Source organism: Protopterus annectens, chromosome 1.part2 (assembly GCF_019279795.1).
Source record: "Protopterus annectens isolate FY-2018-M chromosome 1.part2, PAN1.0, whole genome shotgun sequence".
NCBI lineage: Eukaryota > Metazoa > Chordata > Ceratodontiformes > Protopteridae > Protopterus > Protopterus annectens.
In genome coordinates, this window is record NC_056727.1 from 1,070,387,780 (window position 1) to 1,070,410,924 (window position 23,145).

At 35.7% G+C, this 23,145-nt stretch overlaps 1 protein-coding gene across 1 annotated transcript in view; it reads left to right on the forward strand.

The window, feature by feature from the left end:
• The window catches only part of LOC122792232 (lysophospholipid acyltransferase 2-like), a 751,818-nt gene that overhangs the window by 246,684 nt on the left and 481,989 nt on the right, over positions 1 to 23,145 (forward strand). The window lies entirely within an intron of this gene.

Below are 23,145 nucleotides of genomic sequence, written 5' to 3' on the forward strand. Positions count from 1 at the left end.
TAGAAAGCACTTTCTAGTATGTTACTCCCAGATGCACAACCTTGCCAAGCAAGTTGTTTGCCACCATAAAAGTTACTTGGTGAAATCCTACCAAACCTTATTAAGAAAATCACTCAAAAACCTCTGGAAAAAAAGTCAACCATCTTACAGGACCAAAGAGGCTTCCCTCCATGAATTCTACATCCTCTCAACTTTGGGCCTCTGATTTCCTTTCTCATTTTAGCAACCTTCCCAGCCCTTTCTCTAGCCAATCCCAAACTGTATCGGACACTACCACTTCATCTCCATACATCCCTTCACTTTATTTCAGAACTATCACAACCATTGAAATCTAGCATTTGCTTGAACAGATTAAACTTGCTAACCCTATTGGTACTAACAACTTTCACCCATGGTTTATTTATCACTATAGAGACAACATCATAACGCCATTGAAACATATCTAGAACCTATATAGTACACTTAATATTATGCCTAATATTTGGAAGAATGGCATTGTAAAATGTTTCCCTAAGGAATCCAATCCCTCAGTTCCATCTGATTTTTTGGCCCATTTCTGTACTGCTTACCCTAGGAAAGATTCTGGAAAAATTACTTTATTTGCAGCTCACTCAATACTTCATCCAATACCACCTTCTCCATGAAATGCAGCAGGGCTTTTGGTCTCATCACAGTGCATCCACAGCTATCTGGACACTAAGGAACAACATCCACAGCTATCTGGACACTAAGGAACAACATTCTTCTTTGAATGGACAAAGGCCTAATTACTGGAGCAATTTTTATTGATCTCACCAGAGCCTTTAAACTTGTCAATCATTCAGTTCTCCTTGACTCTCCAGAAATAGGCATTAGTGATGATAGACAGCCCTGGTTAAAAAAATACTGCTCTAACCGCCACTTCTCAGTGAATTTCAATTCATCAACCTTCACATCAGGCTATCTGTAGAAAAGTGTCCTTCAAGCTCTATTCTGGCACCTGTCTTCTTTTCTGTCTACATTAGCAAACTCCCTTTTGACTTATTCTATCTTCTTCTCCTGCTTTATGCTGATAACACGGTCCTATTCTGCTTAAATAACTCTGCCTCTTCTGTTTTAACTCACACTTCATGCAGATTTTTATTACCCTTATTCAATGGGTCTGTGCTAAACGATTACTACCAAACTCATCTAAAACAAAAACAATGCTTTTTGACACTAGGCAAAAGCCCACTTACATCTTAAAGCCTCTAAAAATTCTTGATTGTCTTAGTAACGCTATTGAAAATGTCACTTCATTCAAATACCACTTCATTCAAATGCCTAGGGGTTTGGTTGGACCCTTTCTAAATTTTAAACTCCACGTGGATTACACACACACACACACACACACACACACACACACACACACACACACACACACACACAAAACATATCAATACTCTCCTATTCTGAACTAATAAGATCTCCCCTTTTCCATCCAAACCCTGTAGAAATGCCATAGGTAAAGGTATGTTAGTGGCTCAGATAGAATATTGTCTTCCGCTAATTGCTGCTACTTCTAAAAGAAATATATCCACAGTTCAGTCCATTTCAAATACCATTTGCAGATTCATCAGTCTGTCACCAAGAAATGAATACCACTGCAAAACCATTGAAAAAGCCTACTGGCTACCTTGTGATAACTATTTAAATTTATCAAAAATGACACCTTTCCATCACTAACTTCCAGACTATTCAGAGATTCACCAACGTACAACCTTAGACATCCTAACCCTCATGTTCTGTACTCAAAACCCCCTAACTAGGCTTTGCTGCACAGACCATGATTTCTTAGTCCGTGGCCCAAACTGTGGGAATCTTTCCCTTCTTTTCTTATGACAATTACTTTTACCCCATTTTCCTTTCACAAGTAAAAGCAGATTTCAAGACTGTAGAAAAATGCACCTGTTATCTCTCTGGTCATGTAACTTGACCTCTTCATTCCCCTTTACTGTCTGCATACCTTGCTCTGACTCTATTTTTATTTGAGATTCTCTCTGCATGCCAGCTCTGATGCCACTCTATATGTAATACATGTAAATATTGTCTTTTTTCAGTCACTCTGTAGATGATAAAATTTCTCTATTGCTTTTTATACCCTCAAACCAACTATGAAATTCACTGTGTATAGTAATATATATATATATATATATATATATATATATATATATTTATATATATATATATATATATATTTTTTTATATTTATATGTATATATATATATATATATATATATATCTATATTTATATATATATATATATATATATATTGCATTTTGTCATTCAAACTGTATATAGTGTCATAGATCTAGTGTGTTTTCCACGGGTTGAAACTGAAAAGGGACCAGTGGGATCAGTCCTCAACCCTGGTTAACAAGTTCAAAATAAAATAAAATAAAGATAATATTGATAGCATATTGATAGCATCTGTAATAAAATCTGGATTGACAATGGCAGGATGAATAAGATTCACATCTAATGGGACTCCAGGTATTATGTTGTCACTGTATATTAGCTTGATTAGATCAAAACCTCAATGTGGCTGAAGAGTAAGGTGTCACAAAAGCAGGAGTACAAGTACAAAATTGAGAAAGTACAGATGTAACTTACAAAAGGTTCATCAGGTAATCTCAGTGAATGCAAAGTTCCTTTTCAGAGGCAAGCTGGGAGCAATGTCTGGTTAAGTAACTTGCTCAAAGTAGATAAATGGAAGTTGTAAGAAACATACCCAGGACTACACACTTTTGCCTAGTCTAGATGTAATAGCACATGGTCGTAAACATCTGTACCAACCTACCAGATATGCAGAACCTATAATTTATGAACAAGTGGATTGTCGTCTAATGAAAGAATGTCTATACTTTTTGAAATTCAGGAGAACCAATGAGATCTGAATTTTGGTCAATAAGAGTAGGAAGGAAGATTATTTGCACAAATGTATAGGGTTGCAATCTAATAATCCTAACAATCGTGAAGGAAAGAAGGATGAATTAAGATGAAGGAGACAAGAGTCAGTAAAAGGAATACTTGGTATAAAGGATGATATGTATGGTATAGTGAAAGGATGACGTGTATGGTATAGTGAAAGGATGATATGTATGGTATAGTGAAAGGATGATGTGTATGGTATAGTGAAAGGATGATGTGTATGGTATAGTGAAAGGATGGTGTATAGTATAGTGAAAGGATGATGTGTATGGTATAGTGAAAGGATGATGTGTATGATATATTGAAAGGATGATGTGTATGATATAGTGAAAGGATGATATGTATGGTATAGTGAAAGGATGATGTGTATGAAATAGTGAAATGATGATGTGTATGATATAGTGAAAGGATGATATGTATGGTATAGTGAAAGAATGATATGTATGATACAGTGAAAGGATGATGTGTATGGTAGAGTGAAAGGATAATGTGTATGGTATAGTGAAAGGATGATATGCATGGTATAGTGAAAAGATGATGTGTATGATATAGTGAAAGGATGTTATGTATGGTACAGTGAAAGGATGACGTGTATGGTATAGTTAAAGGATGATATGTATGGTACAGTGAAAGGATGACGTGTATGGTATAGTGAAAGGATGATATGTATGACATAGTGAAAGGATGATGTGTATGGTATAGTGAAATGATGATGTGTATGGTATAGTGAAAGGATGATGTGTATGATATAGTGAAAGGATGATATATATGGTATAGTGAAAGGATGATGTGTAGGGTATAGTGAAAGGATTATATGTATGGTATAGTGAAAAGATGATATGTATGGTATAGTGAAAGGATGATGTGTATGATATAGTGAAAGGATGATATGTATGGTACAGTGAAAGGATGATGTGTATGGTACAGTGAAAGGATGACGTGTATGATATAGTTAAAGGATGATATGTATGGTACAGTGAAAGAATGATATGTATGGTACAGTGAAAGGATGACGTGTATGGTATAGTGAAAGGATGATATGTATGGTATAGTGAAAGGATGAAGTGTATGGGATAGTGAAAGGATGATGTATATGGTATAGTGAAAGGATGATGTGTATGATATAGTGAAAGGATGATGTGTATAATTTAGTGAAAGGATGATATGTATGGTATAGTGAAAGGATGATGTGTATGATATAGTGAAAGAATGATGTGTATGGTATAGTGAAAGGGTGATATGTATGGTACAGTGTAAGGATGATATGTATGATATAGTGAAAGCATGATATGTATGGTATTGTGAAAGGATGATGTGTATGGTATAGTGAAAGGATGATGTGTATGATATAGTGAAAGGATGATGTGTATGGTATAGTGAAAGGATGATGTGTATGGTATAGTGAAAGTATGATGTGTATGATATAGTGAAAGGATGATGTGTATGGTATAGTGAAAGGACGATGTGTATGATATAGTGAAAGGATGAAGTGTTTGGTATAGTGAAAGGATGATGTGTATGATATAGTGAAAGGATGATATGTATGGTATAGTGAAAGGATGATGTGTATGAAATAGTGAAAGGATGATATGTATGATATAGTGAAAGGATGATATGTATGGTACAGTGAAAGGATGATATGTATGGTATAGTGAAAGGATGATTTGTATGGTACAGTGAAATGATGATGTATATGGTATAGTGAAAGGAAGATATGTATGGTATAGTGAAAGGATGATGTGTATGGTATAGTGAAAGGATGATGTGTATGATATAGGGAAATGATGATGTGTATGGTATAGTGAAAGGATGATGTGTATGGTACAGTGAAAAGATGATATGTATAGTACAGTGAAAGGATGATGTGTATGACATAGTGAAAGGATGATGTGTATGGTATAGTGAAAGGATGATGTGTATGATATAGTGAAAGGATGAAGTGTATGGTATAGTGAAAGGATAATGTGTATGGTATAGTGAAAGGATGATATGCATGGTATAGTGAAAGGATGATGTGTATGATATAGTGAAAGGATGATATGTATGGTACAGTGAAAGGATGATGTGTATGGTACAGTGAAAGGATCACATGTATGATATAGTTAAAGGATGATATGTATGGTACAGTGAAAGGATGATGTGTATGGTACAGTGAAAGGATGACGTGTATGATATAGTTAAAGGATGATATGTATGGTACAGTGAAAGGATGACATGTATGGTATAGTGAAAGGATGATATGTGTGGTATAGTGAAAGGATGATGTATATGGTATAGTGAAAGGATGATGTGTATGGTATAGTGAAAGGATGATGTGTATGGTATAGTGAAAGAATGATGTGTATGATATAGTGAAAGGATGATGTGTATGGTATAGTGAAAGGATGATGTGTATGCTATAGTGAAAGGATGATGTGCATAATATAGTGAAAGGATTATGTATATGGTATAGTGAAAGGATGATGTGTAGGGTATAGTGAAAGGATGATATGTATGGTACAGTGAAATTATGATATGTATGGTATAGTGAAAGGATGATGTGTATGGCATAGTGAAAGGATGATGTATATGGTATAGTGAAAGGATGATGTGCATAATATAGTGAAAGGATTATGTATATGGTATAGTGAAAGGATGATGTGTATGGTATAGTGAAAGGATGACATGTATGATATAGTGAAAGGATGATGTGTATGGTATAGTGAAAGGATGATGTGTATGGTATAGTGAAAGGATGATATGTATGGGATAGTGAAAGGATGATGTGTATGGTACAGTGAAAGGATGATGTGTATGATATAGTGAAAGGATGATGTGTATGGTATAGTGAAAGGATGATATGTATGGTATAGTGAAAGGATGATATATATGGTATAGTGAAAGGATGATGTATATGGTATAGTGAAAAGATGATGTGTATGATATAGTGAAAAGATGATGTGTATGATATAGTGAAAGGATGATATGTATGGTATAGTGAAAGGATGATGTGTATGTTATAGTGAAAGAATGATGTGTATGACATAGTGAAAGGATGATGTGTATGACATAGTGAAAGGATGATATGTATGGTACAGTGAAAGGATGATGTGTATGGTATAGTGAAAGGATGATGTGTATGATGTAGTGAATGGATGATGTGTATGATATAGTGAAAGGATGATGTGTATGGTATAGTGAAAGGATGATGTGCATAATATAGTGAAAGGATGATGTGTATGGTATAGTGAAAGGATGATGTGTATGATATAGTGAAAGGATGAAGTGTATGGTATAGTGAAAGGATAATGTGTATGGTATAGTGAAAGGATGATATGCATGGTATAGCGAAAGGATGATGTGTATGATATAGTGAAAGGATGATATGTATGGTACAGTGAAAGGATGATGTGTATGGTACAGTGAAAGGATGACATGTATGATATAGTTAAAGGATGATATGTATGGTACAGTGAAAGGATGATGTGTATGGTACGGTGAAAGGACGACGTGTATGATATAGTTAAAGGATGATATGTATGGTACAGTGAAAGGATGACGTGTATGGTACAGTGAAAGGATGATATGTGTGGTATAGTGAAAGGATGATGTATATGGTATAGTGAAAGGATGATGTGTATGGTATAGTGAAAGGATGATGTGTATGATATAGTGAAAGGCTGATGTATATGGTATAGTGAAAGGATGATGTGTAGAGTATAGTGAAAGGATTAAATGTATGGTATAGTGAAAAGATGATATGTATGTTATATTGAAAGGATGATGTGTATGATATAGTGAAAGGATGATATGTATGGTACAGTGAAAGGATGACGTGTATGGTATAGTTAAAGGATGATATGTATGGTACAGTGAAAGGATGACGTGTATGGTATAGTGAAAGGATGATATGGGATGATGTGTATGGTATAGTGAAAGGATGATGTGTATGATATAGTGAAAGGATGATATATATGGTATAGTGAAAGGATGATGTGATGATATCTATGGTATAGTGAAAGGATGATGTGTATGATATAGTGAAAGGATGATATGTATGGTACAGTGAAAGGAGTATGGTATAGTGAAAGGATGATATGTATGTTATATTGAAAGGATGATGTGTATGATATAGTGAAAGGATGAAGTGTTTGGTATAGTGAAAGGATGATATGTATGGCATAGTGAAAGGATGATGTGTATGAAATAGGGAAAGGATGATGTGTATGATATAGTGAAAGGATGATATGTATGGTACAGTGAAAGGATGATATCTATGGTATAGTGAAAGGATGATGTGTATGATATAGTGAAAGGATGATGTGTATGGTATAGTGAAAGGATGATGTGTATGATATAGTGAAAGGATGATGTGTATGGTATAGTGAAAGGATGATGTGTATGATATAGTGAAAGGATGAAGTGTATGGTATAGTGAAAGGATGATGTGTATGGTATAGTGAAAGATGATGTGTATGATATAGTGAAAGGATGATGTGTATGGTATAGTGAAAGGATGATGTGTATGGTATAGTGAAAGGATGATGTGCATAATATAGTGAAAGGATTATGTATATGGTATAGTGAAAGGATGATGTGTAGGGTATAGTGAAAGGATGATATGTATGGTACAGTGAAATTATGATATGTATGGTATAGTGAAAGGATGATGTGTATGGTATAGTGAAAAGATGATGTATATGGTATAGTGAAAGGATGATGTGTATGATATAGTGAAAAGATGATATGTATGGTATAGTGAAAGGATGATGTGTATGGTATAGTGAAAGGATGACATGTATGATATAGTGAAAGGATGATGTGTATGGTATAGTGAAAGGATGATGTGTATGGTATAGTGAAAGGATGATATGTATGGGATAGTGAAAGGATGATGTGTATGGTACAGTGAAAGGATGATGTGTATGGTATAGTGAAAGGATGATATGTATGGTATAGTGAAAGGATGATATATATGGTATAGTGAAAGGATGATGTATATGGTATAGTGAAAAGATGATGTGTATGATATAGTGAAAAGATGATGTGTATGATATAGTGAAAGGATGATATGTATGGTATAGTGAAAGGATGATGTGTATGTTATAGTGAAACCATGATGTGTATGCTATAGTGAAAGGATGATGTGTATGGTATAGTGAAAGGATGAGTGAAAGGATGATGTGTATGGTATAGTGAAAGGATGATGTGTATGGTATAGTGAAAGGATGATGTGTATGATATAGTGAAAGGATGATGTGTATGGTATAGTGAAAGGATGATGTGTATGGTATAGTGAAAGGATGATGTGTATGGTATAGTGAAAGGACGATGTGTATGATATAGTGAAAGGATGATGTATGGTATAGTGAAAGGATGATGTGTATGGTATAGTGAAAGGATGATGTGTATGATATAGTGAAAGGATGATGTGTATGGTATAGTGAAAGGATGATGTGTATGATATAGTGAAAAGGATGATGTGTATGGTATAGTGAAAGGATGATGTGTATGATATAGTGAAAGGATGATGTATGGTATAGTGAAAGGATGATGTGAAAGGATGACGTCTATGGTATAGTGAAAGGATGATATGTATGGTATAGTGAAAGGATGATGTGTATGGGATAGTGAAAGGATGATGTATATGGTATAGTGAAAGGATGATGTGTATGGTATAGTGAAAGGATGATATGTATGGTATAGTGAAAGGATGATGTGTATGATATAGTGAAAGGATGGTGTGTATGGTATAGTGAAAGGATGATATGTATGGTACAGTGAAAGGATGATATGTATAATATAGTGAAAGCATGATATGTATGGTATTGTGAAAGATGATGTGTATGGTATAGTGAAAGGATGATGTGTATGATATAGTGAAAGGATGATGTGTATGGTATAGTGAAAGGATGATGTGTATGGTATAGTGAAAGGATGATATGTATGATATACTGAAAGGATGATGTGTATGGTATAGTGAAAGGATGATGTGTATGATATAGTGAAAGGATGATATGTATGGTATAGTGAAAGGATGATGTGTATGGTATAGTGAAAGGATGACGTGTATGGTATAGTGAAAGGATGATGTGTATGGTATAGTGAAAGGATGATATGTATGGTATAGTGAAAGGATGATGTGTATAATTTAGTGAAAGGACGATGTGTATGGTATAGTGAAAGGATGATGTGTATGATATAGTGAAAGAATGATGTGTATGGTATAGTGAAAGCATGATATGTATGGTATTGTGAAAGGATGATGTGTATGGTATAGTGAAAGGATGATGTGTATGGTATAGTGAAAGGATGATGTGTATGGTATAGTGAAAGGACGATGTGTATGATATAGTGAAAGGATGATGTGTATGGTATAGTGAAAGGATGATGTGTATGATATAGTGAAAGGATGATGTGTATGGTATAGTGAAAGGATGATGTGTATGGTATAGTGAAAGGATATAGTGAAAGGATGATGTGTATGGTATAGTGAAAGGATGATGTGTATGGTATAGTGAAAGGATGATGTGTGGATATAGTGAAAGGATGATATGTATGGTATAGTGAAAGGATGATGTGTATGATATAGTGAAAGGATGATATGTATGGTATAGTGAAAGGATGATGTGTATGGTATAGTGAAAGGATGATATGTATGGTATAGTGAAAGGATGATATGTATGGTATAGTGAAAGGATGATGTGTATAATAGTGAAAGGATGATGTGTATGATATAGTGAAAGGATGATGTGTTGAAAGGACGATGTGTATGGTATAGTGAAAGGATGATGTGTATGATATAGTGAAAGAATGATGTGTATGGTATAGTGAAAGGATGATGTGTATGGTACAGTGAAAGGATGATATGTATGATATAGTGAGAAAGGATGATGTGTATGGTATAGTGAAAGGATGATGTGTATGGTATAGTGAAAGGATGATGTGTATGGTATAGTGAAAGGACGATGTGTATGATATAGTGAAAGGATGAAGTGTTTGGTATAGTGAAAGGATGATATGTATGGCATAGTGAAAGGATGATGTGTATGAAATAGGGAAAGGATGATGTGTATGATATAGTGAAAGGATGATATGTATGGTACAGTGAAAGGATGATATCTATGGTATAGTGAAAGGATGATGTGTATGATATAGTGAAAGGATGATGTGTATGGTATAGTGAAAGGATGATGTGTATGATATAGTGAAAGGATGATGTGTATGGTATAGTGAAAGGATGATGTGTATGATATAGTGAAAGGATGAAGTGTATGGTATAGTGAAAGGATGATGTGTATGGTATAGTGAAAAGATGATGTGTATGATATAGTGAAAGGATGATGTGTATGGTATAGTGAAAGGATGATGTGTATGGTATAGTGAAAGGATGATGTGCATAATATAGTGAAAGGATTATGTATATGGTATAGTGAAAGGATGATGTGTAGGGTATAGTGAAAGGATGATATGTATGGTACAGTGAAATTATGATATGTATGGTATAGTGAAAGGATGATGTGTATGGTATAGTGAAAAGATGATGTATATGGTATAGTGAAAGGATGATGTGTATGATATAGTGAAAAGATGATATGTATGGTATAGTGAAAGGATGATGTGTATGGTATAGTGAAAGGATGACATGTATGATATAGTGAAAGGATGATGTGTATGGTATAGTGAAAGGATGATGTGTATGGTATAGTGAAAGGATGATATGTATGGGATAGTGAAAGGATGATGTGTATGGTACAGTGAAAGGATGATGTGTATGATATAGTGAAAGGATGATGTGTATGGTATAGTGAAAGGATGATATGTATGGTATAGTGAAAGGATGATATATATGGTATAGTGAAAGGATGATGTATATGGTATAGTGAAAAGATGATGTGTATGATATAGTGAAAAGATGATGTGTATGATATAGTGAAAGGATGATATGTATGGTATAGTGAAAGGATGATGTGTATGTTATAGTGAAAGAATGATGTGTATGACATAGTGAAAGGATGATGTGTATGACATAGTGAAAGGATGATATGTATGGTACAGTGAAAGGATGATGTGTATGGTATAGTGAAAGGATGAAGTGTATGATATAGTGAAAGGATGATGTGTATGATATAGTGAAAGGATGATGTGTATGGTATAGTGAAAGGATGATGTGTATGAAATAGTGAAAAGATGATGTGTATGGTATAGTGAAAGGATGATGTGTATGATATAGTGAAAGGATGAAGTGTATGGTATAGTGAAAGGATGATGTGTATGATATAGTGAAAGGATGAAGTGTATGGTATAGTGAAAGGATGATGTGTATGATGTAGTGAATGGATGATGTGTATGATATAGTGAAAGGATGATGTGTATGGTATAGTGAAAGGATGATGTGCATAATATAGTGAAAGGGTGATGTATATGGTATAGTGAAAGGATGATGTGTAGGGTATAGTGAAAGGATGATATGTATGGTACAGTTAAATTATGATATGTATGGTATAGTGAAAGGATGATGTGTATGGTATAGTGAAAGGATGATGTATATGGTATAGTGAAAGGATGATGTGTATGATATAGTGAAAGGATGATATGTATGGTATAGTGAAAGGATGATGTGTATGGTATAGTGAAAGGATGATATGTATGGGATAGTGAAAGGATGATGTGTATGGTACAGTGAAAGGGTGATGTGTATGGTATAGTGAAAGGATGATGTGTATGGTATAGTGAAAGGAAGATATGTATGGTATAGTGAAAGGATGATGTATATGGTATAGTGAAAGGATGATGTGTATGATATAGTGAAAGGATGATATGTATGGTATAGTGAAAGGATGATGTGTATGTTATAGTGAAAGAATGATGTGTTTGATATAGTGAAAGGATGATGTGTATGATATAGTGAAAGGATGATATGTATGGTACAGTGAAAGGATGCTGTGTATGGTATAGTGAAAGGATGATGTGTATGGTATAGTGAAAGGATGAAGTGTATGGTATAGTGAAAGGATGATGTGTATGATATAGTGAAAGGATGATGTGTATGGTATAGTGAAAGGATTATGTGTATGATGTAGTGAAAGGATGATATGCATGATATAGTGAAAGGGTGATGTGTATGGTATAGTGAAAAGATGATATGCATTGTATAGTGAAAGGATGATGCGTATGATATAGTGAAAGGATGATATGTATGGTATAGTGAAAGGATAATGTGTATGATATAGTGAAAGGATGACATGTACGGTATAGTGAGGTGATGACATCTATGATATAGTGAAAGGATGATATGTGTAATATAGTGAAAGGATGATATGTATAGTACAGTGAAAGGATAATGTGTAGGGTTTAGTGAAAGGATGATATGTATGGTATAGTGAAAGGATGATATGCATGGTATAGTGAAAGGATGATGTGTATGATATTGTGAAAGGATGATGTGTATGGTACAGTGAAAGGATGATGTGTATGGTATAGTGAAAGGATGATGTGTATGATATAGTGAAAGGATGAAGTGTATGGTATAGTGAAAGGATGATGTGTATGATATAGTGAAAGGATGATGTGTATGGTATAGTGAAAGAATTATGTGTATGATGTAGTGAAAGGATGATATGCATGATATAGTGAAAGGATGATATGTATGGTATAGTGAAAGGATGATATGTGTAATATAGTGAAAGGATGATATGTATGGTATAGTGAAACGATGATGCGTATGGTATAGTGAAAGGATGATATGTTTGGTATAGTGAAAGGATGATATGCATGGTATAGTGAAAGGATGATATGAAAGGATGATGTGTATGGTATAGTGAAAGGATGACGTGTATGGTATAGGGAAAGGATGATATGTATGGTATAGTGAAAGGATGATGTGCAGGGTATAGTGAAAGGATGATATGTATGGTGTAGTGAAAGGATGATGTGTATGGTATAGTGAAAGGATGATATGTATGATATAGTGAAAGGATGATGTGTATGGTACAGTGAAAGGATGATATGTATGGTATAGTGAAAGGATGGTATGTATGGTATAGTGAAAGGATGATATACATAGTATAATGAATGGATGACATGTATGGTCTAGTGAAAGGATGATACATATTTGAAATTGGATAACAGTTGCTATAAAAAGGATGGTAATAATGAACTTAAAAAATCTTCAGAGAGAGAGTTATAGTAGATTATTTCTATAATATTGCTTGCCAGCAGTTAATACATGGTATAAGTTGTAAGCCAAAAATTCCTATATCCTTGCTGCTGGTGTTAATACATATTTTATCTTCAACAAGATTTTTTTCAGAACTAGAAGACTGACAACAGGGGATGACAAAACAGGGATGACAAAATGCAATCAGAATGCAAACCAGTACTACACTTTTGTAACTTTTGTCTCTGCTACAGTGCAAGTCATTGCTAAATATTCTACCTAAAGTTAAAGTTCATATATGATACCACCACTATGATAGCTAGGATGACAGAAGTCCTCAATTTCATAATTGTTAATGTTAACTCATTTTACTTAGAAACTAAAAAAAATAATGAACATTGTCAATGGGTGAAGGAAATTATACAGCTAGTTTATAATGGAGTGCAATTAATATTTTGTAGATGAAATATTAAATGGACTTCATCAAAAACAAATTTATTGTGAATCACATTATTGGTATTTCTAGAATTAAAGTATAAGGGAGCTATTCAGTACAAATACCACAGTGTATCAAGTGTAATATAATGATGACCAGCAATGTGCAAGTATTGATACATTGACTTACCCTAGTTTAAAAACAGCACAGTATGCATTGCGTGTGAATGACCACGTAATGACATAGAAATGTGTGTCAGCATGTTAATGAGAGCTTGTAAATAATACAAATTACAAAATCAAACATAGTGGTGCAATTCTTAGTACCTCTGTGCCATCCAGGCAGTTCCCATGAATCCCTCTTCTAGCACACATGCAACCTATACTAGCATTTCATATGGGGTGACTTCCCACAAGGCCATCTGGTTGTTACATGCACATATACATCAGTAACAGACATAATAATGTCCATTGTTGTACGTTACAGGTGATGCAGGATATGCATTGGAACTGGCCACCATCTGTAGCCCTCAGACATTGGCTGGAATGATGTATAACACCGCAGTTTCTCAGACAAGTAACACTGTCAAATTGGTGTTGGAAGATCTTCTGCTGCTTGGACACATCTGCAGAAACCTGCAGCAAGATACTGTGGACTGCACCATGCTTCATAACATGGTACTCTGAAAGCTATTGTAAGATGGGACAACTGCAGCACTGCCTGACATATATGTATCTGCAGCAGAGGAGCTGTCTATGGCAGGACCCCATGCAAGGAAAAGGTGGGCACAATTTATCTGACTCACTTGTGCCCCTACGTAAACACAAAGTCCAAAGAAATACGGACATGTTGAACGCTAAAATTTATTGGGTCTATATTAGAACATTGACGTTTAAAACATTCGAATGTTCTAATATCGAACCCTACGGAGTGAAAGCTTAAAATATCGAAGCAACAGAAACCCAAGGTTGTCCTTTTCCATTGCTTCGGTATTTTCAGCGCTGTGGTGGAAAGTTACGGGTCGGGTTCAGGTAAGTGTGCAATTGTGTGGATGTGAGGGTTAGGGTGGGTTAGGTGAGTTAGTTAGGGCGCGAGTTAGGTATGTGTAAGATTGTGTGGACATGAGGGTTAGAGCGGGTTAGGTGAGTTAGGGTTAGGGAGCAGGTGAGGTGAGTGTGCAATAGTGACGGACCTTAGGGTTAAGGTTTGGTTTAAGGTAAGTGGATAGTTAGTGGTGTGTGTATAGTTTAGTGTAGGGTTAGTTGTAAGATTTTTGGGTGTATGTGTGGATTGCTGTTTTTTGGTGTGCTTGTGTTGTGTGTATGTGTTTTGGAAAAGCGATTTTTTTCCCTAGGAAAAAAAACGCTGTTCTGACAGTTCGAGATTGTAAGCTTTTGCTTACATAGGGGCAATTAATCACCGTTCGCTTCTTTAAGTAGTCAGTGATGTAATATAGACCCAAATTTATTAACTCACAAAGCTTTCAGGTTGAAAAAATCCTTCATCAATGTGTAACGTTTCCATTAAAACATCACATTTTATATTCTCAATAACATAAGACTCAGCCCACAATAAACCAATAAAATAATTAAACAATCAGTTACCTAGCAATTAATTAAATACTCTCTCTTAGATACTGTCACAGGTACATAATGCTTTTATTTTATATCATATCAGCGCTGGTCTTGTTTGTTTTGTTAACTTGTGCCCCTTCCAGGTTAAAGCTGTGGTAAAAATATTGGCCATGTATAAAACAATCATACTGTAATGTGACTATCCAACTCACATAAACTCCAGTTACATAGCTCTCTCTCTCTCTCTGTATGTATATATATATATATATATATATATATATATATATATATATATATCTGTGTGTGTGTGTGTGTATATTTAAACCTTTATTATGTATTGTTAGTTTTAAATATTACGTAAATGCTTGATTGCTTTACTGAATTTGTAGTAACTGTACCTTTAGATTTCTTTACGTTCTATGTCACATGGTATGTTAGAAAGTTCTATAACTATGAAGGAAGGAAAGGACTCCATAGTCTGGTGAACACAAATTATTTTAATGGATGAAAGCATTTTTTTACGTTATTCTTTGTGAGGCATGGTCACTAATTAATAAACAAGGATTTCCTTTAGCCTTTGGTTCCTTTTTGCCTAGTGTTGACTGGTTTCAACTCAATACAGATGGAATACTATAAATTTTGTAGGATCTGTTTTAACAAAACCACAATGTATTCTAACAAAACTGTATTTATGTAAGATCTATTCTAACAGAAGAGATCTGAGTGCAGTATACCATTGTATTACTGAGATTGATTGTGTCTTTCGGCTTTTCCCTGTTAGGGGTCATCACAGCGGAACTCCGGTCCGCTAATGATTGGCAGTAGATTTTTACATGCTGGCTTGCCGGGCCTAACGCACAACCTTCAATGAAGGAACGCCCATTCTCACATGTCGACACAGAGAAGACGCTCTAACTGAGAATCGAGCGGGCAACATCTAACTGTGAGGTGACAATGCTACCGCAGCACCACCACTGCAGTACCATTGTATTACTGAGATTAAGGATGAATAATTCTGGAGCTGATAAAATATTTTGTGGGCCATTTTCAGCTAGGGAATTTTTGGAGGTTGGTAACTCCATCCAGAAAAGTTTTTGGAGTGCAGTGCAGTGCCGAGTTTAGTTTGTGAGCTGTGCTGCAAATATGGCTGTTTTGTTGTAGCAATGGCCTATTTTTGGCACATAAAGTAGAATGTAGGCTAGTGAGGATGGCAGATTTATAAAGAGGGGTGGGTAACAGATAAGCAATTGCTGTAATTTTCTGAGCTTGTTGAGGGAGCTAATGACTAGCTATATACAAGATTCATGATTTTATGAGTTTTCTTTTTAGTGGAGTTTTGAATGTAGGCCTCATGTATATCATTTTTTGTTAATGACAACCCCAAATAGTTTGGTAGTAGGGACAATGGCAGTTCTGATATTCTGTAAAGTACAAACAGTGAAATTATCATTGCTGTACTTGGGGGGGATTTTAGTATGAAAAGCATGAGTTTTTTGTTGTTGTTGTTGTTTAGCATTTAGTAATAGTTGAGAGTTGACTAACAATTTCTCTGTATTGAGAAAGTGGAACTGAGCGTGGGGCTGCATTTCCTTTATAGTGGAAGCCAAGGAGATGAGAGTTGAGTCATCCACATATTGTATAATGTGGATTGTGTAGGGACTGAATAGAGATATGTATGAATAAGTTAGACAACAATAATCCCTGTATGGAACCCAATGGAACTCTAATGGTGACAGGCAGGAAGGAGAAGTATGCAGTCATTACATTTAATGACATGAGTTTGATTACTCAGACAACTAGTAAACCACTTGGTAGTAGATTCAGAGAGTCCAAATTCTGAAGTCAAAAAATAGAGGCCAGCACCTAAGGAGTGATAACTAGTTTAATTCAACTGGTAAAAATCAGACCAGTTTCGGCAGTATTTGCCTTCATCAGTGATTAATCCATCTCAGTAATTATTTCTTTTTATATAAATCCAGCTTCATTAGCAATCAGGTATTTAAAGTGACAGTAATTAAATAACTGAATACACTTCAAAAGGAGAATATCAAGAATATAACAAAAATATATTCCGGAATATAGTATATATATATATATATATATATATATATATATATATATATATATATATACATGTATACATATACATACTTTAATAAAAAAAATTACAAATGGTCATTAAGACCTGGGGAAATAATGACCCTAAGTTGACTATCCGACATTTTTCTTCATCATTTAATATACTGTGCCACCCTAGTTTATGTGTTCTATCTCCCCATATTTCAATAATGCAGAAATGAAAAGTAGCTGTTTTATGAACAGATACATGTCTGTATAGTGCATTGGTCATACGCCTATTCCTAATGTCACCTAGGTCCTCAGACATCCTTATTCTAAATGGCCTGGAAGTCTGCCCAACATAGAATGAGGAACAGGAGCAAGTGGCTAAATCGACCACCCAGTCCATTCCACAATTAGCAAAATGTCTTATATTATACACCAATTTGGTATTCATACTGGAAAACTCCTTGGTTTTTGGCATATATTTACAAAAGGAGCAGTGTCCACAGGAGAATGATCCCACCAATGTATCTCCGGTGATCGTTAATTGGTCTCCCAAAATTTGTCGTTCCACCCTATATTTGTAATGATTGAGGTAAGATCCTAATGTCCTACCTCTACGATATGAGGATTTGCACTCATCTGTCAGGAAGTTAGATAATTTCTGATTGGCCATAAGAATGTTCCAGTTCTTATTCACTGCATTTCTAATGGCATGAATATTTCTAGTGTTATCTATTGTGGGCATTTTTTTATTATATTTCAATAAATCCAGTCTATCCTTCCCAGTGGCCAAATTACTAGCTGAAAGGATATGTCCTGATTTATGACCCCTGGCTTTGAACCTGTGTATCAGGTCATTCTTATGATGTTCATAATCATCATTGGAAGAGCAAATCCTTTTAGTACGAAGGAATTGGGACTTGGGAATATTCCTTATAATATGGTCTGGATGTAAACTGGTGGCTTTCAAAAGGATGTTGTATTGTGGATATTTGTGGAACACCTGTGTTGATAATGTATTGTCCACATTTCTACATATCCCAATATCTAAGAAGTGAATTTCCTGTTGGTGCATATTAAGAGTGAATTCAATACCCCACTTGTTATCATGGAGGTATTGGACAAACTCTAAAAGATATGCAGTGTCTGCACGCCAAAATAGCCAACAGTCATCAAGGTATCACTGCCAAATGTCCATATCACCCAAAAATATCTTGTGATTGTCATTATATATATAAGGAATTCCTCCAAGTACCCCATAAAGAGGTCTGCATAAATGGGGGCAAAGGATGCCCCCATAGCTCTACCTCGCACCTGCCAATAACATTCCTTCTAAAAATAAACAACGTTTTTTGTTAGGACATGTTCTGCCATACAGACCAATAATGTATTGAAGCCTGGACGATAAAGATTTGCTCTGTTTAGCCAATATTCAAAGTCCTCAAGCCCAGCCCAGTGTGGAATATGTGTATATAAAGCTGTAACATCCAGAGTACACATTATCCATTCTGGTTCTAGTTGTGCATCACTAACAATTCTGAGGAATTCTGTGGTGTCCTCGATCCTTGATCTGAACATAGTCAGAAGTGGCTGTAGATACTAAGTGAGGAATCCTGATAAGGGTTCCGTAAGTGAGCCCATGCCAGATACTATTGGTCTGCCAGGTGGTTTTTGCAAATTTTTATGAATTTTAGGCAGCAAATACAGTATTTGTTTCTGAGGATCATCTTCCCTAAGATGTTATAAATCTGATGTACTAATAATACCTTCCTCAGCAGCTAGCTCTAAGAAGGAGTCAATTTTCTTCTTGAAATGGCTTGTCAGTTCTAGAAGCATTGGCATATAGTTAATGGCATTTTTAAGTTGTTTGTGGGCCTCTGATAAATAGTAAGCCATATCCATAACAATGACTACTCCTCCTTTGTCAGCAGGACTGTCTCATAATAATAATTTGAGGAGTTGGGTCTGGAAGTGTTGTTCAATAATTTTAGAAAGGGGGTAAGATATAAATTTGCATAAAGTTGGATAGCTCAAAGGAGGGGTTTCCTTTGTATAATGGCAGTGTGCAGGATTGTTTCCATATTGTGGACATTTGACTCAGTGATGGACCTGTTTGTGAAAATGGAAATGGGAGAGGCCAGCGCTTCAGCTGCAAGAGATAAGCATTATATGGGGAGAGGGCCTGTTGCTAGTGCTGTTGGGTTGATTTTGATTAAGAGCTTTCTGGCAGTATTAATGAGTATAGAGTTGAAGATGAAGAAAGACAGTTGCCATGGGATGAAGGTGTGAGATCAGCATGATTGAAATGGCCAGTAACAGATTTAGCATTATTAATGAAGTGTTGATAAAAATTGTTGACTGTGGTATTGTCTGATTCATCTGGCAGAGGGATAGGCTGGGAGGGGTTGCCAGGTTTGATGAGACTGCTAACAGAGGACCAGAATGTCTTGGGCTGCTGGGCTGTGATTCTGGAAGATTAAGGTTATATTTTTTATCTGTTTTCATCTGGGACTTAGAGACATTTATTTGGGACAGATGGATTTGCAAATGTGTTGTATTCTCTGTACCAGATTTTCCAGGCTTTGTTTATCCTTTACATTATTTGGTTAGTTGCTAAAGTTAGCAATGGAGCTGTGTTTGTTTTGACTCTTTTTCTTATAATTGGTGCTGGGTTAATGAAAATGGATAGGAAGGTAAGACTGAAACTTTCAATGTCTTCATCTAATGGCAGTTACTTTACATGTGTCCAGGAGCACTGTTTTGGCATTTCAGTCTTTCGGCTTTTCCCATTTAGGGGTTGCCACAGTGGAACTCCAGTCTGCTAATGATTGGAAGTGGATTTTTATGGTGCTGAGTTTCCAGCCTGACACCCAGCCTTCAAAGAAGGCACACCCATTCACGCTCGCACCTACCTACATGTCTTTTTTTTTCTGAATTTTTTTATATTTCTGTGTTAAAGTGGGTTAATTTGGTGCTTTCATTTCATTTACAAGTGGCATAGTTGGGGTGGTGGCCATTCAATGAGTCTGGAACTATGTCATAGGTAATTATTTTTTTCTGGGGCAGAGGTTAGTATCCAATCCAGGATGGTTTCACTGTTGCTGTTTTTGTTAAGCCTATTATAGGAGAACATACATTTCTGGTAGACCAGTTGATGTGAACATTAGCCTACAATGATGGTTTCTTGGGAAATGTAAGAAGATACTCATGATAAGACTTCTTTGAGGACAGGCAGATTGATCATGGGCAGAATGTACATGACAGTAAGGCACAAGACCTTTTTTGGCTCATCTTTAGCAGGTGTTAAAACAGTGTTGTTAAAACAGTGAATTTCACTGCTGTAGGGTTGGTGTGTGAGGTTGTTAGAGTATATAATTGTTACTCGATCCTTCCCTTGGACAGCCTATTTTTTTAGTAAATGTAGTAGTTAGATAGAACTATTTCAGAACCAATAATCTTTGGTTTTAGCCAAGTTTCTGTGACTATTATGATGGCTGGGAGTTGCCTGGTTATCAAGGAGTGCAACCAAGTGAGTTTATTGCAAAGGCTTTGAATGGTAATGTTTATTAGTTCTAGTTCTACAATGGATTTTTGGTGACTTGTTTGGTGTTTGGTTTTGGTGGGGGTATACATTTTGCCAGATGAGTGAGCATGGCTAGTGTTTGGGTGAATATCTCTAAAGAGTAGGAGTTGAGTAGATTGATGTAGGGGGGTCTATATTAAATCACTGAATGCTTAAAAAAGTGAAAGATGATTTATTGAACCCATGTAAGTGAAAGCTTACAATCTCGAACGCTTAGAATAGTGATTTTTTTTCCAAGGGAAAAAAATCACTGTTCCACAAAACAAAAGAAAAAATTTTTTAAAACATTACATAAAGTGGGGGTCTGTGCCCCACACACCTCACCTACTTAAATATATCAACTCCGAGATTGTACTACAGTCAAGAAAATGGCAAAGTAATGGAAGAGGCCAAGCGATTTCTTTCCCAGGGAAAGAATTCGCTCATATGCAGTTTCAGTATTTCGCCTTTTCGTGCTTTCAAGTTCGATCAAGATGCATTTGAAAGAATGTGTCTTTTATCATTTAATAGGAACCCGATGTAGGGATACAGGTAAGAAGGACTTTTTTAGTTTGGAGTAGTACATAGGAGGGTTACAGAGTAATTTAGAGCTGTGTTTAAGGAACCTGTAGTTTAGGTAACACTTGGAAAAGAATAAGTAGACTTGGAAGGATTTTGGTGAAGTATGAAAATTATATTAGGTGTGGGTTGTGGGTTTTGGGTCTGGATATGAAGTTAGCATTAAGGGTGATGTTATAGGAGGTGTGGATAGTGAGAGAGAGTAGGAGAACAGACTGAGTGATTAACAAAACCATCATGGAGTAGACGAGTGGGAGAGTTGAGGCAGGGGAGCTAGACATTCTATAAGATCTTTTGATTTAGGGTATTAACAATGAAATAACAGAATGGAATGAGAGGATAAGAAGTTAGGGAACCTTGCAAGTGGTTTAACTTTGACTTAAGTCTATTTTAAGAGAGTATTTGGCATAAGTATAGTAGGGAATAAAGACACAATATCGCTGGTTTTGGGATGGATTTGGGTGTATCTTTGCAAACTGAGAGTATGAGACTATTTGTGAGTTAGTAGTAAAGATTTAAGTTGAGAGGGTTTATATGCATGGAGCTGTTGGATGTCAGAAGAGTCGGGGAGGTTCGAAAATGCTTTTGATGAGAATAGGGGTAAATGGGGTAGATGGAGGTGCATGTGTGATTAAATGAGTATGGTAAAAATCAGGGAAGCTCTCTGGTGATTGGTAAGTTGAAATTGGTTGTAATGAGCATTATGTAGTTTGAGAGGCCAGTGACTGGTAGAATAGGTAAGGGGCGGGGCTTCCTGGATAAAAGTCTAGGGTTGGGTGACTGGGAATTGTGGTTAGTGTCAAGTTGGAGAACAGAAGGCATAACATGGCTTAGCAGAGCAGGACAGACCCCACAACAATGAGGGCTACTCCAAAAAAGCATCACTTTAATTGTGGAAAGAGCAACGCTATTGCAGTCAAGCAGTGAGTAAAATCCCTAAGAAAGCTTACCAAAGCAACTTAAATCTAACTAAGTTATACAACTCATCACTCAGTAAAATCACCTAAAAACAGCTAAATTTAACCAGGGGTTGAAATTAGTGTGGAGCTGTTTTTTTTTTTTTTTTTTTTTTTTTACAGTAGAGGCTGTGCTCTTAAAGTCTGCTGCATGCTTTGCAGTTAAAGCAGCTTGTCCTGTACTGGGCAATTTAAAAATGCCATCTTTTGATTGCTGACTAGCATCGTTAACACTGAGGAAAATGAGTTCCACTGAATAAATGCAATAGTGAAAAAAAAAGATAAGCTTTCATATTCCATGCAGATGATTCTAACTGTATAAATCAAGAAGGGACATAGATCACAAAATGCCCCACATTATATTGTGGAGATGGATTTCTGCAGAGGACATTTGTACTAAAGTCTTACACATAAATTGTGATTCATGCCTTCATATGGAGTTTGAAGCTTCACTTACAAGCTCACCATGCCAGTTGCTGGCCACTTCGTTTGTGCAATCATGATTTAAGGATTAAGGTAATATGCTCCAAATAAACATATCTAAACAAGTGAAGTTAACAGACGAGATTCTAAGCTCAATGCTGAAAGCATGTGTATGTCTCTAGTGTGTTTGTATACTTAATGAAACTAAACGTGTGTTTCTACCTCTATAAAAATCAGTATGCTACCTCATAGTACAACACACCTTCCAAAATTGTCCTGCATCTAACTTGCTTTCATGTTGTTTTTACTAACAAATGATTTACCATTTTATGTAACACACTAGTGCATCTGTGCATTGTCCTCTACATTAGACTTATTTTGTGCTATAGTTTACTGGGGTAGTGGATTGGTCCATAATAAAGCCATTTCAGATGCCGACAGAGTTCACAAGAGCAAGAAAGTT